Below are 19,488 nucleotides of genomic sequence, written 5' to 3' on the forward strand. Positions count from 1 at the left end.
GCAGGCTGTACAAGAAGCACGGTGCCAGCATCTGCTTCTGGTGAGGCCTCAGGAAGCTTCCCCTCATGGCGGAAGGGAAGGGGAGCTGGCGTGTCACATGGCTAGAGAAGGAGCAAGAGAGAGAGAGGAAGAAGTGCCAGGTTCTTTAACAACCAGCTCTCCTGTGAACTCATAGAGTGAGAACCCACTCCTTACCACAGGGAGGGCACCAAGTCATTCAGGAGGGATCCACCCCCAAGACCCAAACACCTCCCTCTAAGCCCCACCTCCCGCATTGGGGATCACATTTCAACATAGGATTTGGAAGGGACAATTAGCCAAACCATGTCAAAGAAGTTGAGAAAATCTCCACTGCAACAGGAAAAGTGATGGCTGCAAAAGATGTTTATGCTCACACCTAAGTAAGAAGAGTTGCCTGAAGCCTGAGAAATTCAACAGCGAAGAGATACAATGTTTCAGGTAGAAGCATGTGACCCAGAAAATTGGTTTTCGTGACATCTACCGAGGTACACAGGTGGGAAGTATCACCCAACAGGAGCCCCATTGCTGAAATCTGAGGAACACAAACCAGGACCTTGGACAGAGGGAAATAAAGGCATCTTAAACATGAAAAAGGGCCAGGCGCGGTGGCTCAAGCCTGTAATCCCAGCACTTTCGGAGGCCAAGGTGGGCGGATCACGAGGTCAGGAGTTTGAGACCAACCTAGCCAACATAGTGAAACCCCTGTCTCTACTAAAAATACAAAAAATTAGCTGGGCGTGGTGGCGAGCGCCTGTAATCCCAGCTACTGGGAGGCTGAGGAGAATCGCTTGAACCTGGGAGGCGGAGGTTGCAGTGAGCCAAGATGTGGCCACTGCACTCCAGCCTGGGCGACAGTGTGAGACTCCAAGAAAAAATATACGATATGTGAAATAGGGGCCAAGAAAAAGATGCAAAATTGGAGGCATCCCCACTGCACATTTTCAAACTCAGCTAGAAAAATACCTAAAGCTAATATTTACTGAGCACTTACTGAGTAGTAGGCACTCCTGTAAACTCTTATATGATTCGTCTCATTTCATCTCTAAGAGTATACAAATTACACATTTCAATAGAAAAGGCAATCAGGAGGTGAAAATTCTCTCTGAGATTTGAGAAGTATGATGTCACAATCAACCTTTGGGTTGGAGCTGTTTAATTGGGCTTTAGGATTACAGGACTGCAGATGACGCTGGACAATTGACCTGAATGTACTAAAACTGAAATGTCATTCCCTTTTTATTTACTCTGCTTTCCCTCTATGCTTGCTGCTTACAAATAAAAATGAGATTTTTTTATAGTCTAAGGCTGGTAGCAGCAACCAGATGGAGATTGTAAGAACCATTTGGACTCTGTCTGAAAATATCTCCCCTTTTTTGAGATGAATACTATTCTACAAAAAAAAAGAAACAAACAAACAACAACAAAAAAAGCTTGTGTTCACTCGATGGTTCTGATAGCTCCAAATATTTGGAAAGATGGGATACATGAGAGACGTTGGTTTTGAAGTGTCTAACTTTGAGAGAGCAAAGGAACAATAGCAGCTCAAAGGGAGACAGTATAGATTCCAGCTGCATAATAAGGCAATCAGAATCTTATGAGATACCAGAGTGAGGCATCTTTGACTGTAACAAAGCAAAATAAGAAGGTTTTGGAGTAAGAGAAAATAATTTTATATTTTTTATCTCTTATGCTTCTCTGGAAACATAAGACTGATTTGGAAAAGGAAGAAATGGATCGTGTTAGCTTTAATAAAATAAGAAAATATTAAAGCATTTTATATTGCCAATATCCTGTTATAATTGGACAATTTTATTATTTCAAGAACGCTATTTAATCCTCTCTGGATAACTTGTGTAAATATATAGCTAAGCATCATTTTTACAAACAAACTGGACCATTAGTTTTACCTTGAGATGCAGTGTAGAATCCCCCGGAAATTTTTCCAAAATTAAAAAGAGGAAGTTAAAATCCAAATACATTCTAGGCTCTGTGTTAGTCAGGGTTCTCTAGAGGGCCAGGACTAATAGGATAGATGCATATATGAAGAGGAGTTTATTAAGGAATATTGACTCACACGATCACAAGGTGAAGTCCCACAATAGACCATCTGCAAGCTGAGGAGCAAGGAAGCCAGTCCGAGTCCCCAGACCTCAAAAGTAGGGAAGCTGACAGTGCTTCAATCCACAGCTGATAGCCCGAGAGCCCCTGGTAAACCACCGGTGTAGGCCCAAGAGTCCAAAAGCTGAAGATCTTAGAGTCTGATGATGTTCAAGGGCAAGAAGCAACCAGCACAGGAGAAAGAGGGAGGCCAGAAGACTCATCCAGTCTAGTCCTTCTACACTCCTCTGCCTGCTTTTATCCTAGCCGCACTGGCAGCTGACTTTGTAAGGATTAAATGAGATAGATGATGTATGAATGGACATAGAATGCTTCCTCACATTGTATGCAGGCTGGGTCTGTGTCTCCCATTCCACTGTCTCAAATGTTAATCTCCTTTGGTGACACCCTCTCAAACACACCCAGGAACATTACTTGGCATCTTTCAATCCAATCAAGTTGACACTCAGTATTCACCATCACAGGCTCTGTATGGCCCAGTCCTGACATGAGGTCACATTTAGAGAATAACAGTTGCCACTTGTTGCATGCTTACATTATGCAAGACAGCATTCTATGTTCATTTATCCATCACCTCATTTAACCTTTACAAAAGCTCTTGTGGGATGGGTCCTGTTATTAGACCTGGTCCAAGTCACCTGCCACTTCTAGACTGAGTTACTATGATGATTTCCTGACTGGTCTCCTTCATTTTCCTCATGAATTTCTGTAATTGTTTCTGACATACCACATTCAGAGGGATCCATTTAAAACACAAATTATATAAAGTTTCTCCTCTGCTTAAAACCCTCCCATGGCTCCCAATTGCACTCAGCATAAAAGCCAAATTTCGTATTTTGGTGGACAAATTCCTGTCTGACTAAATTATCTGTTACCTGTCTGACTTCACCACTGCACGAAAGGGCCAGACGCAATGGCTCATGGTTCTGCAGGCTATAAAAACCTGGTGGCCATCCTCCTTGCTTACTTCACCCCAACCACTCATTGTTCCTTGGATATACACTGTCCTGAAGCCGATTTGGCTTTCATTTGCTCAAATGTCACCTTCTTAATGAAGTCTTCTCTAATTACTCTATTTCAAATTGCATTCCACCCACCAGGTTTCCCCATCTCCTCTCCCCTGTTCCATTTTGACACAACACTTAATTTATTTATTTATTGTATTTGTTTCTCATTGTCTATCTCCTCACATAAAAATGCGATTCCCAAGAAAAAACAGATTTGAGTTTGCTTCATTCACTGGTGTAGCCCAAGTACCCAAAAAACAGTGCCTGGCACATATGGATGCCAATAATCATTTCTAGAAAAAAAAATGTAATAATTCCAGTTTTAAAACGAGGAAACTGCGAAAATGTGGCATGGAATAATCAAAGAACTCACCCAAGGTCAAAGCCCAGGTAGCCTGGCCAGTAGAGCCAATGCATTTATGTCCTCCAAAAAATGCAATTCATTAGCCAAAATGTGAGTTAAAGGTAACTTCTATCAGAAATTCCCTTCACTCCATAACCTTTTCACCATAGACTCCTGCCTTTTCTCTCCCTCACATAGATGGAGAACTATGTCTTACAGAAATAGAGAGAGAGGGGGAGAGGGGTATGTTAGATAGATAGATAGATAGATAGATAGATAGATAGATAGATAGATATACAGGTAGACAGATAGATGACATTGACAGGGATAAACCCATAAGAGAAATCCTTGGTTCATTTATAATTACTCTCATTTACACAAAATAACCCAGAATCTCCAGTGAGAGGGAACTGGAGGCTGGAAATAAATGAGGAGTTATCAGTGATAGAATATTGACTGGGGCAAGGATTAAGCTATTAATACGAATACATTTAAAATTGTGTGCTGGGTGTGGTGGTTCATGCCTATAATCCCAGCACTTTGGAAGGTCGAGGTGGGTGAATCACGAGGTCAAGAGATCAAGATCATCCTGGCCAACATGGTGAAACCCCATCTCTACTAAAAATACAAAAATTAGCTAGGCTTGGTGGTGCATGCCTGTAGTCCCAGCTACTCAGGAGACTGAGGCAGGAGAATCGCTTGAACCCAGGAGGTGGATGTTGCAGTGAGCTGAGATCACACCATCGCACTCCAGCCTGGTGACAGAGCGAGACTCCGCCTAAAAAAAAAAAAAGTGTGTTCCTTGTACATGTATACCCTGTTCCAGTTCTGATTTAGTAGATCTGAGATGAGGACTTCACAGATGAGTCTTAAGTGCACCTCTTGTTAGGAAGCCCTGGAGAGGGTGTGTCCTCTTATTCTACTCTATAGTAACTGTGGAGTGGCCTTGGTTGAACCAATGGACTGGTGCCTTTGTAAAGTCTTCTTCAGACAAAGCCACAAAAGTGACTGAACACTCATCTGATTGGCATGTTTTTAGAATCAGTTGTAACGATTGGAGAAGAACCCTACAAAAAGCAGGCATGGCTTTTCTAGGACTTCATTACCCTCCTCCTCTGAGGAAGCAGCAACACACCTGACTCATCACAGCCCTGGTTGGTAAGAACACATTGTTCATAGAAGCAGAATAACAAAAAACATGTTAGAAATTTGGGTAGAAATTTGCAGCCCTCTCCTCCTGTCAACTTCACACCAGGAAGAATGGAGGCTCCTTTGTGGATTAAAGATCCAATTGGATCATGGCCCAAGAATGTAAAGTCTTCAATTAAACACCTTGTGTCCTGTGTAGAATGTCCTATTGAGTCTGACCTTCCCTCTGCAGTTTGCTTCTCTGTCGTGTCAACACATCCATCAACTGCTGCTTCTAGGAGAAAAAAACTTACCTTTCTCTTCCGCTTTAGAATGCCAACGACAAGCAGATAAGCTTCAGAGTAATGGAAATCTGGGACCAGCCACCTAGATTCTCAAGACATTTTTCTGCCCCCACAACTTGAGATTTCATTCCTATGCTGGGCTGTCACGATTCTATGCAGACCAGAATAATTAGGTGTTAGTCATGTAGCGTGTATTAGTCCTTTCTCACACTGCTAATAAAGACATACCCGAGACTGCGTCATTTACAAAGGAAAGAGGTTGAATGGACTCACAGTTCCACATGACTGGGGAGGCCTCACAATCATGGCGGAGGGTAAATGAGGAGCAAAGTCATGTCTTACACGGCAGCAGGCAAGAGGGTGTGTGCAGGGGAACTCCCCTTCGTAAAACCATCAGATAGCATGAGATTTATTCACTACCATGAGAATAGTATGGGAGAACCACTCCCATGATTCAATTATCTCCACCTGGCTCCACCCTTGACATGTGGGGATTATTACAATTCAAGGTGAGATTTGGGTGAGAACACAGGCAAATCATATCATAGAGTCCCACTCATCTGAGTAACCTGCGTGCTCCCCAGCCGCACTCAACAGCAGAGCTTGGGTATCTACTCATGTAGGATCTGTCCTGCCCTATTCTTGTGTCAACTATGACCAGAAAAAAACCATCGAGACTCAGCCCAGCCCTGACTAGAAGTGAGAACTAGACCAACTTTGTCAGAAGTCTGATATCTTTGTCCCTGGAGTGGGTTCTGAGCAAGCCATATTCTTTCTTAGCTACACAAATATACAAACCTGGAAATCCCAAACCTATATTGACTGGTTAGAGCCTTCACTAGCAGTCTCCTTCCTATTGGGGAACAGCAACTCCACACACCTAGGCATCAGTGGAAGTCCTAATACAAATTGAACTGAAACTCCAGGACAGGATGATTTCACCCAGGCTGCCACTGAGTAGCTCACATTGTGGTCCTCACCACCAGGACCAAACACACTGAATAGTAATGCCTGCCCACTCAACCTCAGAATAGGAACTCTTCATACATCCCCGCTGCTGACTTCCTCCACTTCTTCCACAGCCCTGCAGTTACAGCTGAGACCACTCAAGCAAAGGCACCCAATCCCCCCAGATGGAATAATTCCCCCAGACCCCTCGATCCCCTACCCTTCCTTGTCCTCGTCCCAGGAGCCAGCACCCTCAAGCCACCCAGATGGAAGCTTTCTCCCAGACACGTCCTCCGGAGTGCAGCCGCACACAGGGAAGCTGACACAATGTCTTCAAACATTTTTAATTGCCCTGTCAAACTGACAATTATAGAACTAATTATTGAGGAGACAATAACAGATACACTGACTGAATCAAGCGTCAACCGAGTTTTTATGTAATTACGCAATTTAATGAATTGACGGCTACAGTAATGGACTATTGCTGGTTAATTAGGGACTCCCTTTATGCTAATAATGCCATTTATTTTTGACTCGCGGTATTTATTTTCAGTGTCGAAAGCATTGGACACGTCTTCCTCTGACACCGGCATGTTGAGTGTTTTTCAGAGGGGTTGGCTGCCAATTGTGCTATTTATAGGCAGCAAGCTTATTCTATTCACTGACTGAAGAGCTCCAAAAGGCTCCTGTTATATTACAAGCATCTCGTTTTACACCCAGATTGGATTTTAATTATCCTGCTGGCTGGGTGAGGTTCCCTGTCTTCCTTCTCCTGAGATCTGGGGAACAGAAAATTAAGGGGTTGTGGCAGATGGTCCCCAAATTATACCCCATCAAGGTCAGCCCAGGCAAAAAGGCAGACATATCCTTTTATGCTTTATCCTTATTCTCCAGCTTCCCCTGTTCTCCCTGGATCCCTTTTCTAGTACATTGCATGATTAGAAGCCAAAGTGTAGAGCAGTGGTTCTCAACCAGGGGTCAGGGGATACTTGTCAGTGTCTGGAGGCCTTCTGGGTTGTCACCACGAGGGCTCAAGTAAGGAGAGGTCAGGGAAACTGCTGAGCACCCTGCAATGCACAGGACAGCTCCATAAACAAACAAAGAATTATCTTGCCCAAAATGTCAATAGGGCTGAATTTGAGAAACCTCGGGATAGAGTGTCAATAATCACGAAGCAAGTGGATGTTTGCCACCCTGGTTCTGCAGAGGAAAACAAATATTTCACAGCATCTAAACCATGATAGAACTGTCAAAAGTATGTGAAGTCAGCTACATAAATTGTGAAACATGAGTCACAGTTACGTTTGTTCTGAAACAGCGTAAAAACTCACAGGATTCTTTTTCTTTTTATGAAAATAGAAAAATGATGAGCATTCTTTCCCAGAAAAAGCCAGGGTTCTTGCCTTTCTGTTTGGTCACCTAACAGCAATGAATGCAAACTCGCCTGTGACAGTTGTTAATTATCTGGAAGAAAACGCAAAAACAAAGGAGAATGTGATCAGGTTTTCATAAAGCTAAACTCAGCCAATTTTTCATTTTCAGATTTCATTTTCTTCCTACTCTCTAAGAAGACATCTTGTGTTTTGCCTGTCCAGCTTTCTTTCTTTTCCTTACTTTTTAAAAGAATTCTCTCTCACTCATTTTCAGTCTGTTGGTTTGGATGACATGAGACACACCACTAGAACGCATGGTAGAATGAGATCCAGGCCTGGCGAATCCTTGTAGACTATTCTCCAGCCGCCTCATCAATTTGTCAGGTAAGTGTGAGTGCCCCAGGAGTTAACCTGTGACTTTTGATAAAGCAAATGAATTTTATTCTTGTCAGCTAGACTGGACTCTGAAATGGTGAAAATCTGAAGCTGATTGAGACATCTTTGTCACACTCAGAAGAAAACATTCCTAAGATATGAAAGCCCAAGAAGGTGAGGGAGGTAGAGGAGGGGAAGGAGGAGCAGGAGGAGGAGAAGGAAAATGAGGAATGAAGGAGGTGAAAGAGGAGGATAAGGAAGAGGAAGAAGAGTTGAAGGAGGAGGAGGAGGAGGTAGAAGAGAAGGAGGAACAGGAAGAAGAGAAAGAGAAGGAAGAGATTAAAGAGGAGGAGGAGAAAGATAAAGAATAGAGGAGGTGAGAGAGGAGGTGGAAGAGAAGGAGTAGATGGAAGAGGAGGAGGAAGAAAAGAAGGAGAAGGAGAAAGGAGAGGAGGAAGCAGAGAAAGAGAAGGAGGAGGAGGAAGAAGAAGAGGAGGAGGTGGGGGTGGAAAAGGAGGAGAAGGAGAAAGAAGAGGAGGAGGTGGAGGTGAAGATGTAAAAGGAGGAGGAAGAAGAAGAGGTGAAGAAGGAGGAGCAGGAGAAGGAAGAGGACGAGGAGGTGAAAAGGAGGAGGAGGAAAAGGAGGAGAAGGGGGAAGGGGAGGTGGAAGAGGAGAAGGGAAGGGAGAAAGAGGGACAGGGATAGGAAGGGGGGAAGGATAACAAAGGACAAAATTATAGATAGATGATAGATAGATAGATAGATAGATAGATAGATAGATAGATAGATAGATAGATAATCTTGGTTCTAGCTGTTTCTACAGCCTGATAATTGCCCAACTTTTCAGTATCATGGGCAATAAATTATCTTCTGGTTTAAGAGCCACCTCCTCATTCTTCTCTTCTGGCTTATCCTCCTCTGCCATGCCCCCAAATGCCGCAGTGCTCAGAGGACTCTCTCCAGGGACCTTTTCCCTCTCCACTCTTCCCTATCTTCACTGAAGTCTTGTCCTCATTTCTTTTCTCGGTTACCATTCATGTATTGAGGACTCTTGATTTAATATTCCCAGGCTTCATCTCTGTCAAGATATCACCACTGCCTGCTGGAAATCTCCAACTGGAAGCCTCAGCAACACCAAAAAACCCACCTTCTCATGGATGCACTCCTTACCTTCCCTCCAGCCTTTCTTCGCCTATAATTCTGGTCTCATGGGAGGAACCTTCACTTACTAGGGACCCAGGTCAGGAAATGGACACTATCCTCAACTCCTCCCTTTCTCTCATCCTTGATATCTTGGCTCTGTCACCACTTGGCCCTTATCTCTCCCACCTCTACCCCTCCCTACTTCTTCACTCCTCCGCATATTCTATTCTGCACACCAAATGCACATTCCCCTCCACCCTGTTCCTGGTTCTGCTTGGAAGACCTTCCCAGACTCCTCAAAATGGGTGAGACACTCCTGCTTTATGCTCACAACCTACATCACTTTTCATTAAAATTGTTTACTTTAATAATAGCTACAGCTAATGAGCTTATTATTATTATTATTACTATTATTATTTGACATATTTTCTTGCTCTTTCTCACCCAGGTTGGAGTGCAGTGGTGCAGTCTTGGGTCACTGAAGCCTCTGCCTGGTTCAAGAGATTCTCCTGTCTCAGCCTCCCGAGTAGCTGGGACTACAGACGTGTGCCACCACACCTGGCTAATTTTGTATTTTTAGTAGAAATGGGATTTCACCATGTTGGCCAGGCTAGTCTTGAACTCCTGACCTCAGGCGATCCACCTGCCTCAGCCTCCCAAAGTGCTGGGATTACAGGCATGGGCCACCACACCTGGCCAATGAGTTTTTCATGTATCAGGATTTTTACCCAAATTATCCTTAATGCTTCTTGCATATCCTTAAAGGAAGACACTGTTATCTCCATTCTACAGATGAAGGAAATAAGAGTACAGACAGTTGCTCAAAGTTGGACAGCCAGGAAAAAAGCAGAAGTGGGTACTGATCCAGGCAGGCTGGTCACAAATCCTGTGTATTGATACAATGCTACACTGCCTGTTCATCCTCTCAAGCTGAAAATCAGCTTTTTGGGAATGGCACAGCTTTCATCTGTGTGTCCCTCCTAGCCAGAAGTGCCACACATTGTCAATGAATGTTTGCCTGGTTTAATTAATGAAGTAATGAATGAATAAAATCCCATTCCTCTTTCTGGACATAGGTGTTTGTTTTGTTTTGTTTCTCCTGCAACAGGCAGGGTTGAGTCACAGTCAACTTTCAGATTCTATGATGCTATAATTCTAACAAACACTATCCAACTAATAAACTTGCAAACGTAAGTGACTCATCAGTTTCTGTCCTTGTATCAGTCATTTTCTATCGAAGAAGAGCTTGATCATGTGGAGTTTGCATTGTCCAAGGAGAGATGCCAAGTGAACCATCCTTTTAGAAATCACTTTCTCTGCCTTCACTCCTTTCCACCTCAAAAGTCTCCATCAATGAAATAAATGATACTCAAAGTCGCAAATCACCTGGCCCTCCTCCTGATACCCTCTCAAAGAAAAAAAAAAAAAAGCAGATTGAGGGAGGGAAAAGGGGGAAAGCTCTATGCTCTATAATGAAACCAGGAGAAAATGTTATTTGCTTGCTAGATTGTCACCAGCTTCTCTTCTAACTGGATTCAGAGCAGATCTAATTAGCTGGGCTGAGACCAGGAAAGAGAATTTTTGCATGGTTTGCACCTTCTCAGAATTCCATGGCAACAAAACCATCTGGAATGAGAGTGACAACAGTATATTTAATGTTAACAACCTTACTAGATTCAAGTGCAAAGCGTGCTGGAATTTCAGCAGCATGGACTGATGAGAAGTGGAGAAGCTGAGGTGGAGAGAATGGGGAACTCCAAAGATAGACGCAACCCAAAAGCACTGGGAATGCTTTTCCCAAAGACATAGACTGATGGTGTAATATACATAATCCAAAGTATCCCGCAGTCTTGGGTTCTGCCCTGGTCTGCATCAAGACCCCAAATTGTCCACAGTGATCAGTAGATAAATACAGAAGGAATCCAGGTAGCAGATGACACTTAAAGTGTGGGAAGATTATAATTTCTGTCCATTTATAACAAGACTTCAGAAAATGGCTGCGAGAACAGGAAACAACGTCCTATATCCTCGGGAGAAGAAGTTGACAAAATCCAGAAAGAATATAAAAACTAAAGTCAAAAGGGTAGGAGGACAGATTAGCAATCCAATTCCAATGGATAAGTAAAGATCCAGGCAAATCAACTGAGGCAAATGCAACATGGCAGATGCCAACAGAGAAGAGGCAAGGATTGAAAACTCCAATGCCTGTGGAAGTCAGAGAAATAAATGAAGAAAGTCAAGTGGTTCCGAAAAAACTGATGACCTGGAGGGCACAGGTCCCATCTAAGGAGCAGCTGCTAGTCAACTCCAGCCCATTGGGTGGTCCCAACATTGCTGAGTCTTCCAAGTTTTCAAGACAAGCCACAAATCCAGAGTTTGTATGAAATCCCACACATTTTAACTGTTGGCAATGAGTTTCTCATATTTTAAGATAAATTGCAGCCCGTACAAAATTTTCTGAAGGCTAAATATGATTCTGCAGCCTCCCCATTTGAGACAATCTGCAGCAAGGGATTGTGGAAGCTCAGAGCTCCCTCCAGCACCCGGGATATTGGCTCCATAGTGACAACAGCACTCATTCCAGAGGCAACTCCTGCTGGTAGCTATGGATCCTGATGTTCAGGTTATACTTGGAGAATTGGGAGGGGAAAGGGGCAGGGACCTCAGATGGAAGTCTTCATGACTTCAGAAATATAAGACTAAGGAGGCTGAGGCTCACACCAATCCCAAAACCACAGTCAGAGTTAAAGAAAGAAATGTTGGGAGAAATTCGTGCACTGTGTGCACAATCAGAGCAGGAGAATTTGCTGATGATTGACACTCAAATAAATAAATAAATAAATAAATAAATAAATAAATAAATAACCAGCTGATTCTTTTCTTTTATTTTTTTCTGGGACAGAGTCTCACTCTCTTGCCCAGGCTGAAGTGCAGTGTCATGATCTCAGCTCACTGCAACCTCTGTCTCCCGGGTTCAAGTGATTCTCCTGCCTCAGCCTCCCAAGCAGCTAGGATTACAGGTGTGTGCCACCACATGGCACACACATGTGTGCCACCACCACATCCAAAAGAACTAATTATTGTTCCTTTTGGTTTGTTTGTTTTTAAGCAGAGTCTTGCTGTGTCACCAAGGCTGGAGCGCAACAGCGCAATTTTGGCTCACTGCAACCTGCACCTTGAGGATTCAAGAGATTCTCCTGCCTCAGCCTCCCGAGTAGCTGGGATTACAGGCGTGTGCCACCATGCATGGCTATTTTTTGTATTTTTTTTTTTTTTTTAGTAGAGATGAGATTTCACCATGTTGGCCAGGCTATAACCGGTTGATTCTAAAGGGCTCCACCCAGATCCCTTCACCATGCACACTATTCACCATTTCTGTGCACACATGAGGCATTAATCCTCACAGGAATAGCCTTTAACCAATGGCTGCAGGGAGATGGGGTAATTAATCTTGTCCACTGCCCTTGTGTTGAGATCACTGTAAGGTACTCCATATCTCACCCCAGTATCCCCCAGTGGGATTGAATCCCCGTTTTCCACAGCCTGCTCAGTGACGCACCCTTTATTGACTTCCTTTCCTTCATCTCACCCCCCAGTCACATGGCACTACTTCCTAGGATCACCTCCCAAATAAACTACACACACCCACATCCCTGCCCTAGGGTTGGCTCCTGGGGGCCTCAAATTAAGGCAATAGCTTCTCTTTTTATTTTGTTTTATTTTATTTTATTTCATTTTATTTTACTTTAAGTTCTGGGATACTGGGGTACTTGTGCAGAACGTGCAGGTTTGTTACATAGGTATCCATATGCCATGGTGGTTTGCTGCACCTGTCAACTTGTCATCTAGGTTTTGAGCCCTGCATGCATTAGCTATTTGTCCTAATGCTCTCCCTCCCCTTCCCTCACCAATAGGCCCTGGTGTGTGATGTTCCCCTCCCTGTGTTCATGTGTTCTCATTGTTCACCTCCCACTTATGAGTGAGAATATGTGGTGTTTTGGTTTTCTGTTCCTGTGTCAGCGTGTTGAGGATGATGGCTTCCAATTTCATCCATGTCCCTGCAAAGGACATGATCTCATTCCTTTTTATGGCTGCGTAGTATTCCATGGTGTATATGTACCACATTTTCTTTATCCAGTCTATCATCGATGGACATTTGAGTTGGTTCCATGTCTTTGCTGGCAATAGTTTTTCAAGCATGAGGATCCAACCTTAGAGGCAATGGATGGACAGGGTGATGAATGTCATAGATTCTATGGGTTATAGAAGGAGCTCTGGGAAAAAGGACTGGATATAATGCATATTCCTGGGGATCCTGAGAGCAAACCCTAGGCTTTAATTGTTTACATATCAACCCTGAGGAATCTTCTTGAGTTAAAAATCTGGTTTGGGTCATTTCTCTCTCTTTCTCTCTCACTTGTCTCAGCCAGTGGCATATAATGTGCAATACACACTGTCTTTTGGGATTTCTGCCTCTGGTTTCTGTGTCAAGGAATTAACAATATGTAAATGAATTCCTAAGTACATCAAGGAAGATCCTGCCCAAAGGAACCCAAAGCAATCCCTTTTGTAAAGGGTCAAAGACACTAGTTGTACAAATAACTCCTCTTCAGGCTGTTGAACTTTTCAAAATCTGTTGTTTGATAGGATTCGTTTATTATAATCTGGTCATGGCCACACATCACTTGACTGCATTCAGCTGATCCACAGAGACTTAAGAAAAGTCCTCCAAGAATCCAAAATTTCTGTCGCAAGTCAATGCCCTCCCTTAAAGACTGTTTACTCATGTGTTACGCAGAACTGTAATGAATATAAGTGATCTTGGAGGAGGGACTTCCGGAAACAGGCATCAGGGTAGTGGACAAAAATGAGAGTGGGTAGCCAGTAACAGAGAAGAAAAGCAGAAAATGCACTAGAACAAACAGAAGATCTCAAAAAGCATAGCATTTCGAGTGATTTAGTTTAGGTTCAAACACTTCTGTGCACCCTCCCAACACAAGTGTGGCAAATGATAGCATCTGTGAGATGACTGTGCACACGCACACAGGCACACACACATGCACACACATGCAGGCACGCACATCCCAGTTTCCCGCACATGCTCACTGGTTTGATAGCACACACTGAGAGTAAAGTAAAAGAAAGCAAAGTCAAAGAAGTGTGTTTGTCAGCCCTGGCACAAGCTGTGACGGGGACAAGGGCACCTACAAGCAGTTTACAGGAAAGTGAGTGGGAAGCAAGACATAGTTGCCTCAAAAAAAAAAAAAAGGTGGGGAGTAGGCAGGGTGCGGTGGCTCACGCCTATAATCCCAGCACTCTGGGAGGCCAAGGCAGGTGGATCATGAGGTCAAGAGATCGAGACCAGCTTGGCTAACCTGGTGAAACCCCATATCTACTAAAAATACAAAAATTAGCTGGACATGGTGACACACACCTGTAGTCCCAACTACTCGGGAGGCTGAGGCAGGACAGTCGTTTGAACCCGGGAGGCAGAGGTTGCAGTGAGCTGAGATTGTGCCACTGCACTCCAGCCTGGGCAACAGAGACTCCGTCTCAAAAAAAAAAAAAAAAAAAAAGGCATATTTGCATCACTTCCATGTTGGGAACCATATTCAGGGTCCAAATCCTAAAATGCCTGGAAGATCCAGTTAGATCCAGGACATGTCAAGCAGCAAGAGTAAGAGTCTCTTACCTTTGTCTATGCCATTCGTGTCCCAGCCCCGTCCTATGGATGGCAAAGGGAGTGGTGCTATCAGATCTCATGCACCAGAGCACCCAAAAGCCAGCACAGATCCTGGCACTCAGTTCTACTGTCTATCCAGTGCTCAGTTACTAGAGGGGGCCCATTTCCATGCTTTCCTCCTCAATACCAAACCGATGCAGAGCCCAGGGATGAATTTTTTTGCGAGGATGAAAACAGGTGGTACAGGCAGCACATGATGGAAGGAATTCTTGAGGCAAAGCCCAGGAAATGTACTGATGATCATCTTTCTGGGAGCAGAGTCAAAACTATTGGTGAAATGCTAAAGAGCCTTTCCCATCTGTTTCTCCGTTCATCCCCCCCACCTCTAAGGACATGTCAAGGGTCCCAAGAATACGCCACATCTCCTCATCTGTCGTATCTGCTATTACCTGAGTAGGAAAGTTAGTTTCCAACAGTAGGATCCAAGCCATGTGTAAGGTCCTCCCCTTCCCCCTGCCTCCCTGTTTCCAGGACGCTTGTCTCTCCATGACCGGGGATAATGCTGCATGTATCTCACCCTTCTGACTTCCTCAGTCTTTTCCTCCTTTCCTCTCCCTTCTGCACATCACAATGCAAAGCCAGTGTCAGGGACATTGTCAATGTGGGAGGGAAGGACTGGAGTCTGTGTCATCTGCCTGGCCCAGGGGCAGCAGACGCTGAGATGATTCTGTTGGCCCAGGAGGAATTACACAAGGGAAAGGTGAGAATCAAAGGACATGGAGTGAGCACTGCAAGTGGAGAGTCTAGCACATCCCAAGAAAGTAGCTTGAGACAGGCAGATGGGAGTGGGCTCATTCACAGCAGGGAGTTCCTTGTCATAGAACTGTGGGAGCAGAGGCGGGACAACTCCCTGCCAAAGCTGTAGAGAGTCTATCTTCCGTGGGTGGATTATTGTTCCAGATCGGAGGTTCACAAATAGGGCGGTGCATCAGAATCACCTACAAAGATATGAAAAATATATTCATTTCCAGGCATCACATCAAAATCTCTGGGAGTAGGGCCTGAGAGTCTGTAACACTTTATGCTCCTTGATAATTCCAATGTATTAATAGCTGGTCTACCGAGCAGTTTGGGAATGATTCCTACGTTTCCTTCTAACTTAGATATCCTGCAAGTTGAGTCACAGTGTGGTCTTGTCTTCACATGAACCATATGAAATTACTTTTTGTAGGCAAAATGGTCAAACACAGACAATATTATGTGGTTCAACATAATATAATATTCTGGCCTGGAGCACCATGTAAGACCCCTGGATTTTAAATACTATTTTTAGGTATGCAACATTTTTTGCAAGCAAAATAAAAGGCTTATCATTTCCAAGAAAATTAAGAGAAGATAATTTGAAAATGCTTATACAGAACAAAACACCTAAAAATGATGAAAGACTATAGTCAAGATCCTTTTAAATGTATGGCCAAGTTCACAAGAAAGTACAAGAGATCTCTTGGGATGACAAGAGTTAGGAGAGAAGACCAGACATGAGCAGACATAGCAACTGACCCTGGGATATAGGACTGTATGGTAAAAGCAAGATGTTTTGATACCTGCAGGGAGATGAGAGATGAGGCTGTGGGCACAGGAAGAAAAGGAACTGGATCATAGATATATGACTGAAATAGGATAATTCACAGGGCTACATCCCAGAGAAAATATGAACCAAAAAGGTGCTGCCCATTTGCACAGGACAATGGTAAGGAAATATTCATGTCTTGTCCCTGACATGGGTCTGAAATTTGAGTTTCCCCTGGGCTTCTAAGCTGATCCATTAACATAGAAACCAGCCCCAGTTTGCTGCTACTCCCAATAACCTGAAAGAAGTAAAAACTCCTGAGCAGGGGAGAAACACCACCACACCAGATCACACAGGATTCCCACGGCTAAAGCCCACTGAAGATGAGCTCTCAATCCAACAATCACAGAAAGGAAAGAAAACAGTGCATCCTGAGCAAAGTCAGCAGACACTGAAACCATTAAGATTGCATACCCAAGAACTTTAGAGAAACAACCTATGCAATTGAACTTCTCAGAGATCTAACACAGCATCCCAACATGTGTGAAGCTGTTAAGAGTAGAGCTATTTTGGTTAAAAAAAAAAAAAAGGCGGGGGGAAGACCTTGGAAGCCCCAAGGCACCTGAGTGCTCCTTAGACAGAACACAGGTGAAACACTGTGGATGAGAAGGGGCGTGAGAAGTCCACCAGCTTCCGCAGGCTGTGTAGGCCATGAACATTCCTCCTTTTGGTTCTTTCTCCTTCCCTTCTTTTCTGTCTTCTGCCTCACAAAGAGGTATTGATTATTGCCATTTATCAGGGGACCCATTTCAACTCTTCCAGCTGCCATTTAATAGCTGTAAAACTTGGGGAAAATCCCATAAACTTTCTTTGTTTTCCTCATCTGCAAAATGGGGATGCATTACTCTGAGTTATTCTGTAGATCACAAAAGGCCATGTGTTCATGTCCTGCAGCACCCAAGGGCTCCAAAATAGAACAAATGCACGTCACAACCAGAATAACTCCACTTTTTATGGGTTGTATAAGATTTGGTTGAGAAAGAGCCATTTGATGAGAATATATGGAGACAAGTTAAAAGTATGTTTGTACAAGTGACAAACTCAATAAATTGCAGTTGAGACAGAGTCTCACTCTGTCACCCAGGCTGGAGTGCAGTGGCACAATCTCAGCTCTCAGCAACCTCCACCTCCCAGGTTCAGGTGATTCTCCTGCCTCAGCCTCCCAACTAGCTGGGATTACATGTGCCCACCACCACATCCAGCTAATTTTTTTTGTATTTTCAGTAGAGATAGGGTTTCATCATGTTGGTCAGGCTGGTCTCGAACCCCTGACCTCAGGTAATTCACCCACCTGGGCCTCCCAAAGTGCTGGGATTATAGGCATGAGCCACCGCACCTGGCCCAACATTTCTTGAAGAAAGAATAATTATCACAGAGCTAGTCACTTGCTCCCAACTCACTCGTTCACTCACCTTGATTCACTGTCAGCACTTCTGTGCTCTACTTCATGTCCCAGGAAGCTGTTCCCTGTGGACTGTCTCCCCTGGGCTCCTTTGCTCTCAGCCTGCTAGCTGTGTTTGGGCAATGGGAGCTACTGACCCGTGTCTGGAAGGCAGGAGGAAAGAGGAGAGAGGTTGACATCAAACTATTCCTTTCCCTCTTCCTCCCTTATTCAACTCCTGCAGCAATTCGATCCAGTTCTTCCTGGACTCCTGTAACACCATCTCCTCCACTTTTACCTTCACTGCTAAGAGTATCAAAGACTTCTTCCTCTAACAAGCCTTAGTTGCTTCAGCCTCCCTTCCCGGCCCCGTCAACCCTTCCTGCACCTTTGTAACATCCTTTTGAGTTTCTGCATTTCCCCCCAGAATGAACAATGTTTTCTGTTCAACGCTGACTGATTCAACTCTGCAGAGTAAGTCCAAATCTCATCCCTTTAGGGAAAAGAAACTCATTCGTTGGGAATAGCCGATTTATTCTTGTTTTTTAAACCTCAATGAGTCTCATTTTTTGTATCTGCAAAATGACCATAAATGTTCTCATCTCTTGTGCTTACAAAATAAAAAATTAGAGAAACCTGAAGGTTCCTGAAAACAACACCAACTAAAGAGAAACACTTCTTTCTGGAAAGGAATTTCTCGTCAGTCCAACCCTGAATCTTGTGGGTCACTCTACTGCCAAGTTTTGCAACCAGAGAGAAGAGAGGAAGAAATTTTAGCTTTCTTAAACAGAATATTTGAGAGATTGAAGCTTCTTAATTCTTCATTGTGAAGGGAAAATTGGGCACTAAATTATTTATTGTATTTTAAATTTACTGACAGTAGCAGTTTTGAAAGCCTCACTGTTCTTTTTGAAAATAATTAACCTACTTTAATGTTTTAAATCTTTTTAACATATATCCTATTAAGTGGTAAAATGAGGGGGAAATAATGTTCAAAGAATAGGCTAAGAGTAGAAAGGAGAGAAATTCATAGCCCTCTTCTTCCAAGATCCATGAATCGGGGGCCGTGGGGAGATACAGGCTAATTCTAGCTTCAATCTCCATGAGGTATGTCTTGTTCAGAACTAGTGTGTAGCAGGAAAGACAGGACAATTTTTATGGGGTTCAGTACAAAGACTTAGGACTCCCAAGACTTGAATTCCAAGTGAAGCAACCCTAATTGGTTGCAAATAATGGAAAACCCAACACAAACCAGCTTAAGCAAAAAGATAATCTATTTGTTTATATACCCAATATATTCACGGGTAAGGCTGGTTTTAAGAAGCCAGTCAGCGTATCTTATTCCCTTGGCCTTGGTAATTGGTTCAGAAATGTCTACATGATCCAGTCAGAGAGAATGAGGTATTATGAGCCTTTCCTTCAAAATCTGGCTAAGGACAAATGTCCTACTGGGCTTCTTATAGGGAAATGTGGTACAAATGTTGTCCCTATGTAATTTTCCTTGCTTCCTCTCTCAGTTCTTCTTCCTCTGGGAGAACCATACTCACACACAGTTTCCCCTCCCAGTTATCACATGACTGACTTTGTATAGCTTTGCATTGGAGTGACTCTGGGAAAGCACTCCACTCAGGCTATCTTACCCAGTCGCTTCTAGTTGGGTTTGCCCAACAGTGGGCCCTGGCAGAACAGAAAATGAGAGAGGAGTCATGGAATCAACTCCACTCCCAGCTATGGTGTCCTAGAGCTGAGTAGGAGACAGCAAAGATCCTTCTTAAAAATATTCCCAGGAAAAGGCTTGTTCCCTCTCATTTGCTCTGACTGATCACATGCACACCTCCAAAATGGCTACAGTGTCCAGGGAAATAAGATGCTGAAATCGGCTCAGGCCCAGTACACATGCCCTATCTATGAGACTCTGGCACAGGACTTGGACTATAGACAAATGCCTAAAATAGGATAATTCAAAGGGCTATGTCCCAGAGAAAATATAAACCAGAATGCTGCTGCCCATTGGCACCGGGAGATGGTAAGGA

The 19,488-nt window shown here is 43.7% G+C and overlaps 1 long non-coding RNA gene across 1 annotated transcript in view; it reads right to left on the reverse strand.

Annotated features, from left to right (window-relative positions):
• The window catches only part of LOC144338071 (uncharacterized), a 96,144-nt gene extending 78,451 nt beyond the window's left edge, over positions 1-17,693 (reverse strand). Inside the window, exons 1-2 of the long non-coding RNA XR_013411843.1 lie at positions 17,487-17,693; positions 14,454-15,442 (exon numbers count right to left, since the gene is read on the reverse strand). This is a non-coding gene — a long non-coding RNA (uncharacterized LOC144338071). The remainder of the gene's footprint in view (positions 1-14,453; positions 15,443-17,486) is intronic.
• Between the last annotated feature and the right edge of the window lie 1,795 nt (positions 17,694-19,488).

This window comes from Macaca mulatta, chromosome 20, assembly GCF_049350105.2.
Source record: "Macaca mulatta isolate MMU2019108-1 chromosome 20, T2T-MMU8v2.0, whole genome shotgun sequence".
NCBI classification, from domain to species: domain Eukaryota; kingdom Metazoa; phylum Chordata; class Mammalia; order Primates; family Cercopithecidae; genus Macaca; species Macaca mulatta.